The sequence below is a fragment of the Phascolarctos cinereus genome, unplaced genomic scaffold (assembly GCF_003287225.1).
Source record: "Phascolarctos cinereus isolate Bilbo 61053 unplaced genomic scaffold, phaCin_HiC Scaffold_9;HRSCAF=440, whole genome shotgun sequence".
In the NCBI taxonomy this organism is placed as follows: Eukaryota; Metazoa; Chordata; class Mammalia; order Diprotodontia; family Phascolarctidae; genus Phascolarctos; species Phascolarctos cinereus.
This window is the reverse complement of record NW_027556402.1, coordinates 212,764,693-212,770,480: the sequence shown is the minus strand read 5'-3', so window position 1 is coordinate 212,770,480 and position 5,788 is coordinate 212,764,693.

Genomic DNA, 5,788 nt, shown 5'->3' with positions numbered 1-5,788 from the left:
AATTTGACCGGAACTAGAGTTTACTAGGGGCAATAGCATTAAATCAAACTGCAAAGGTAAGTGGGAGCCAGATTGTGAAGGACTGGTCAATGTGAAGGACCAGTGCCTGGTCAAGGAATTGGCACGGAAAGATTTTTTTAAAAAATAAATTTCATTTATGCCTTTTGTTTTTACATCACCTCAATTTCCCCTTGGCACTGAAAGTTTCTGAGGAGGGGATTGAATTAGTCAGCCCTGTGATCTGATGGGTGTTCCCTATCAAAGAGCCTCCCACTTATATACTACCCCACCTGCTTTGCCTTTGCTCTCCTCAACACTCATCTAGATCTACTTATTCCATTCAGGACTTGGCTCAAAACTTACTTCCTCCAGTTGTCAGAGATTTACCCCAGAGTCCTTTCTCTCCATCACTTAGGCATTTTAGTGTGACGAAGAGGACAAATTCTGCCATAACCAATAGCATTGTAGCCAAAAATCTCAGTGTGTCCAAAAGCTTCCCCTCCCCTGGTGATGGGCGATTCACTGGATCAACTCTAGATGCAATAGAATTCAGCACCACGAAAGAATTCAGTCTCTTGTTGCTTGTTCCAAGGATATTTGACCCTTGTCTTATTCCTGTTGGAGTATTTGCTTTGTAACTTTTCTCAAGTTGTTTTGGGATAAGTTTTTGATCCCAATCCCTCCGCTGGCTCCTTTTATTTTTATTGAAGATGAGGAAAGATTTCATTTGGTGAGGGGGAAAGGGAAAGATAGAAAAGATGGGCAGGCCCAGTGAATCTCCATCTAAAATACATCATTCCCGCCCTCCCACCTCCAGCTTTTTGAGGTTGCAAATCATTCTTCTTAGCTCTTTGGCATCTCTTGCTGAGCCCTTAGTGCATGGTGCCCATGAAGTAAAGAGAGTGGTTTTCATAAGCCACGCAGAATTTGCCTCCATACTACAGAGTCATGCTCAATAAATACCCTAATCCTCTTTCTATATATTCTATTCCCACAATTGGGTTTCAAGGTTTGTTTGTTTGTTTGTTTGTTTTTTAATCTGGACCTGTGATTTTAGTGGTATAGGGAACTCCTCCTATAAATGCAGATCCCCACCTGTTCTGTAACTTCAATGACCTAGAGAGTGGCCATGGGTACCATTTTTTTTGATGGGGTGTATAAAATATTCCCCATCATCACTATTTTAGGGCGATGGAATGTACCATTTGTCTTGGTCCTGATCTGCGATTTCTCTACCAATACAAATCTGGAACTCTCTTGTAGCTTTGAGTTTTGGAGATTTGCCTGAGGCAGTGAGATGGTAAGTAACTTGCCTAGGGTCATAGAGCCTGGAGGGGTCTTTGGCAGGCCTCAGAATCTAGTTCTTCTTGATACCAAGGTTGGACCTCTATCCACTATGCCATTATTGCAGCACGTTAAAAAAAAATGGGAAAAAAGTCTCCACAGGGCATTACAAACCTTCAAATCATGCTTGCATTTGTTTTGATCCTTCCCACAAGTCTGTGAAATGGGTAGGAGGGTGTTACCATTATTCTACAGATGAGGAAACTCAGACCTAGAAAGAGGAAATGATTTGCCCAAAGTCAAGCAACTAGCCATTGGTGAAGCCTGGACTGGAAATACGGGTCTTCTAATTCCTGGTTCAGAAGGTAAGGTTTCCCTTACATGAGAATGTCAATAGTTTATTATTAGCTAATTATTAGCTGCTGTACTTTTTAAGAGTGAGAGAGAGAGAAAGAGAGGGGGAGAGAGAGAAAGACAGAAAGAGTGATGGAGATAAGATCCCACAACAAGATGGTGTCCAAGGGGGATAGACAAGTAATTTCATTAGCCTGGAAGTAAGTTCTTAGCCTAGTGTAGAAATATCTGTAGTGGTCCAAGATGCTTTTTCTTCATGCTCTGCAGAGTAGAATTGAGGGTAGAGGGTATATTCTGACCAAGTGGTATTGTTGGCCTGAGCCTTACTGGGTCATTTGTTCTCAAAGGAAACAAGCTAGACTATGTCTTGTGTCTACAAAGCCAGAGAACCATTTTCAGTTCTGTGTTTAATAGCATATGTTTTCCTATGGTTCAACCATTAAATGCAACTAGCATCTATAAAGCCTGGAAACAAGAAATAAACATAAAAGGACACTAACTGTCTGTAAAAGGCAATCTATGATTAAGTGCCAAATGAGGTCTATTGGTTCTAATTACATTAATAGATGGAAGAGGTCACTATGGACTGGAATAGCCAGGGAAAATTTTTTGGAGGAAGTAAAACTTATCCTGATCCTTGGCAGGGAATGGGGGAAAGAAATTGTGGAAAAAGCAGAGGCCAATCAAGGTCCTGGGGGAAATTTTGTCTCTTTTTAGGGAAAGTGAATCCTTATGGATTAGGAAAAGAAGAGGGGCCTAGATCTGGTCCTCCCCATTAAAGGTGGGGATTAAAAAGCTATATCAGGGAAAGTCTGGCAAATATTAGAGCTCACACTTTCATTTTCAGTAGTACCTAACTCTTTGTGACGCCATTTGGGGTTTTCTTGGCTAAGATACTGGAGTGGTTTGGTATTTCCTTCCGCAGCTCATTTTACAAATGAAGAAAATGAGGCAAACAAGGTTAAGTGACTTGCCCAGGGTCACACAGTTCTTACGTGTCTGAAGCCAGATTTGAACTCAGGAAGATGAGTCTTCGTGATTCCAGGCCTGACACTATCCATTGTACCACCTAGCAACCCCCACCTCCTACTTTAGATGAAATGAAAATACATATATTTTCCTTTCCCTTCCAAGCAAACTGACCTGTTAGTTGTTCTCTGAACATCTCCCACCTCTGTGCCTTTGTATAGGTGGTATTTCATGCCTGGAATGTACTCCCTTCTCACTTTTACCTCTGATAATCTCCAGCTTCCTTCAAAGCACAGCTCAGGTGCCTTCTCCTACATAAGTTTTTCTGATTCTCCTCTGTTCAGTTGTTAGTGTTTTTGCCGTCTTGAATTTACCTTGCATTAATATATATATATATATATATATGTATATACACACACACACACACACACACATATATTTTACATTTACTTATTTGTGTATAAGATGTATCCTCCCCATACAAGTAGAATCTAAACTCCTTGAGGGAAACTAGTGTTTTGTTTTAACCTGGATTCCCCCCAGAACTTAGCACATTAATGCATAGTTGGCACTTAATTAAATAGAATGCTGCTCAGGAGTTTCTAATAATATTATCAAATCCTCTTGAAAAGTTGTGTGTTCCCCTGGTTGCTTCAAGTGATGGCCAACTGCTCTTTTCCCCAGGGGTGGGGAACCTTTAGCCACAAGGCCGCATGTGGCCCCCTAGGTCCTCAAGTGTGGCCCTTTGAGCCCAAACTTAATTTGTTCAAAGTTTGGATTCAGTCAAAGGGCCTTACTTGAGGACCTAGAGGGCCACATGTAGCCTTGTGGCTGCAGGTTCCCAACTCTTGCATAACCTATTAGGATAATTGTGTCTTTCCCTGATAGAGGTTCCTTAATGCTGGGTGTTTAAAATCACTACTAACTAACCTTCTTTATGTTCAGTCTGTCTATAGATAGACAGACATGTTGGGTAGTATTTCAGTGTCTTGATACTCTCTTATATTATAATAAGGAAACTAAAAAAAACCCATTTCTATATACTTTTAATTTTTGTTTCTTTGAACTAGGTTTGGTGGAAGTTACCATTCTCTTTATATATATATGTGTATATATACGTATACATATCTATCTATCTATCTATCTATCTATCTATATCTATCTATCTATCTATCTATCTATATATATATATATAATGTTTTAAGTTCTGAAGCCTTTTTCTCAGTTTTCTCCCTTTCTTAGGCTATTCAATTTCTAGTGACATTCATTTCTTGTTTAGTATGATTCAATTCAACAAATATTTATTGACTGCTTGTTATGTGCAGGTTATTAGAACAAACACTAGGGATAGAAAAATGAAAAAGGCCGTGGTCACCACCTTTAAGGAGACTATACTCTAATGGAGGAATAAGATTATGAAAGATAAAATGTGATAAAGGAAAGAGAGTAAAACTGAAAAGTACTGTAAGTAACAATTAGTTATACAACATAGAGAAGCAAATAAACCTAGTAGCCAAGGGTTTAATAAGCCCCAAAGACTATAGCAACTAGGGTAGGGACTCACTATTTAACAAAAATTATTGGGGAAACAAGAAAGCAGTCTGGCAGAAATTAATTGGTCTGAACCGACCAACACCTTATGCCATTCATTAAGATAAATGCCAATTGGATTCATGACTTAGATATGAGGTCACATCATAAACGAATTAGAAGAGAAAAGAAGAAAGTACTCTTGAGACCTATGGATAGGGGAACAATTCATGACCAAACAAGGCATAAAAAGGAACATAAAAGATAAAAAAGGACAAATTTTGACCACAAGTTTTTGTACAAACCAAGTCAGTGTAGCTAAAATTAGGAGGGACATGAATAATTGAGGGTGTGGCGGGGGGGGGCGGAGGGGACCTTTGCAGCAAGTTTCTTTGATAATGGTCCCATTTCCCAAGATACATAAAGAACTGATTGGAATTTATAAGAATAAGAGCCATTCACCAACTGGTAAATGGTCAAAAGATATGAATGGGTAGTTCTCAAAGGATGAAATCTAATCTACCAATAGCCATATGACAAAATTCTCCAAACCATGAATAATGAGTGAAATGACAATTAAAGTATCTCTAAGGCTTTATCTCATACCCACCAAATGGTAAAATTTGACAAAAAGGAAAATGACAAATGTTGAAAAGGCTGCAGGAAAATTGGTACACTAATGAATTGTTGATGGAGCTATACAATAATCCAGCCATTTTGGAAAGCAGTTTGGAACTATGCCCAAAATGTTACTAAATTGTATAAATACCCTTTGACCTAGTAATACCACTATAAAGCCTATTCCTTTAAAGAGATTAAAGTAAGGAAAAGGACCTATACATCCAAAAATAATTTTTTTTTTTTGGTGATGGCAAAGAACTATAAACTGAAGGGGGACCCATCAATTGGGAAATGACTGAACAAAGTATGGTATGTGATTGCAATAGAAAACTATTGGGATCTGAGAAATTATGAAGGGGATGGTTTTAGAGAAACCTGCAAAAACTTGTATGAATTCATGCAAAATAAAATGAACTGAACTAGGTGAACAATTTAAATACTAACGATGTCATTGTGAAGACAAACAGCTTTGGAAGATTTAAAGGGCCTTGATCAACACAAAAACTCTCTTTCATTGTAATGAAAACTAAGCATGTTGCTCATTTCCTGACAGAAACCATGAACTTGAGACACAAAATGAGACATACATTTTTGGAAATGGAACACTCAGGTATGTATTTTGCTTGACTTTGTTGCAAAGATTTGATTTTTCTTTCTTTTTTTAAAAAATGGGGTGAAGAGGTAGGATGAAGAGATAATAAATGCTTGATAATTGGAAATAAAATAAAGTTTAAAAAGAGACAAGGATAGGAAAGCCTAGTTTGGTTGAAACTACATGACTAAAATAAAAATAGGTTTAGAGCTGGAAAGGACCAGATCATTGTCAGTTCGACCCTGTCATTTTAAAATAAAGAAGTAATCTTAGGATAAGTGATGAAGACAAGCTCCCACAACAAGATGGTGGCAGAGTCAAGAACCCAGGTCTTCTGATCCAAGTCTAGTTCTCCTCTCTCTCTCTCTCTCTCTCTCTTTCTCTCTCTCTCTCTCTCTCTCTCTCTCTCTCTCTCTCTTCCCCCCTCCCTCCTATACT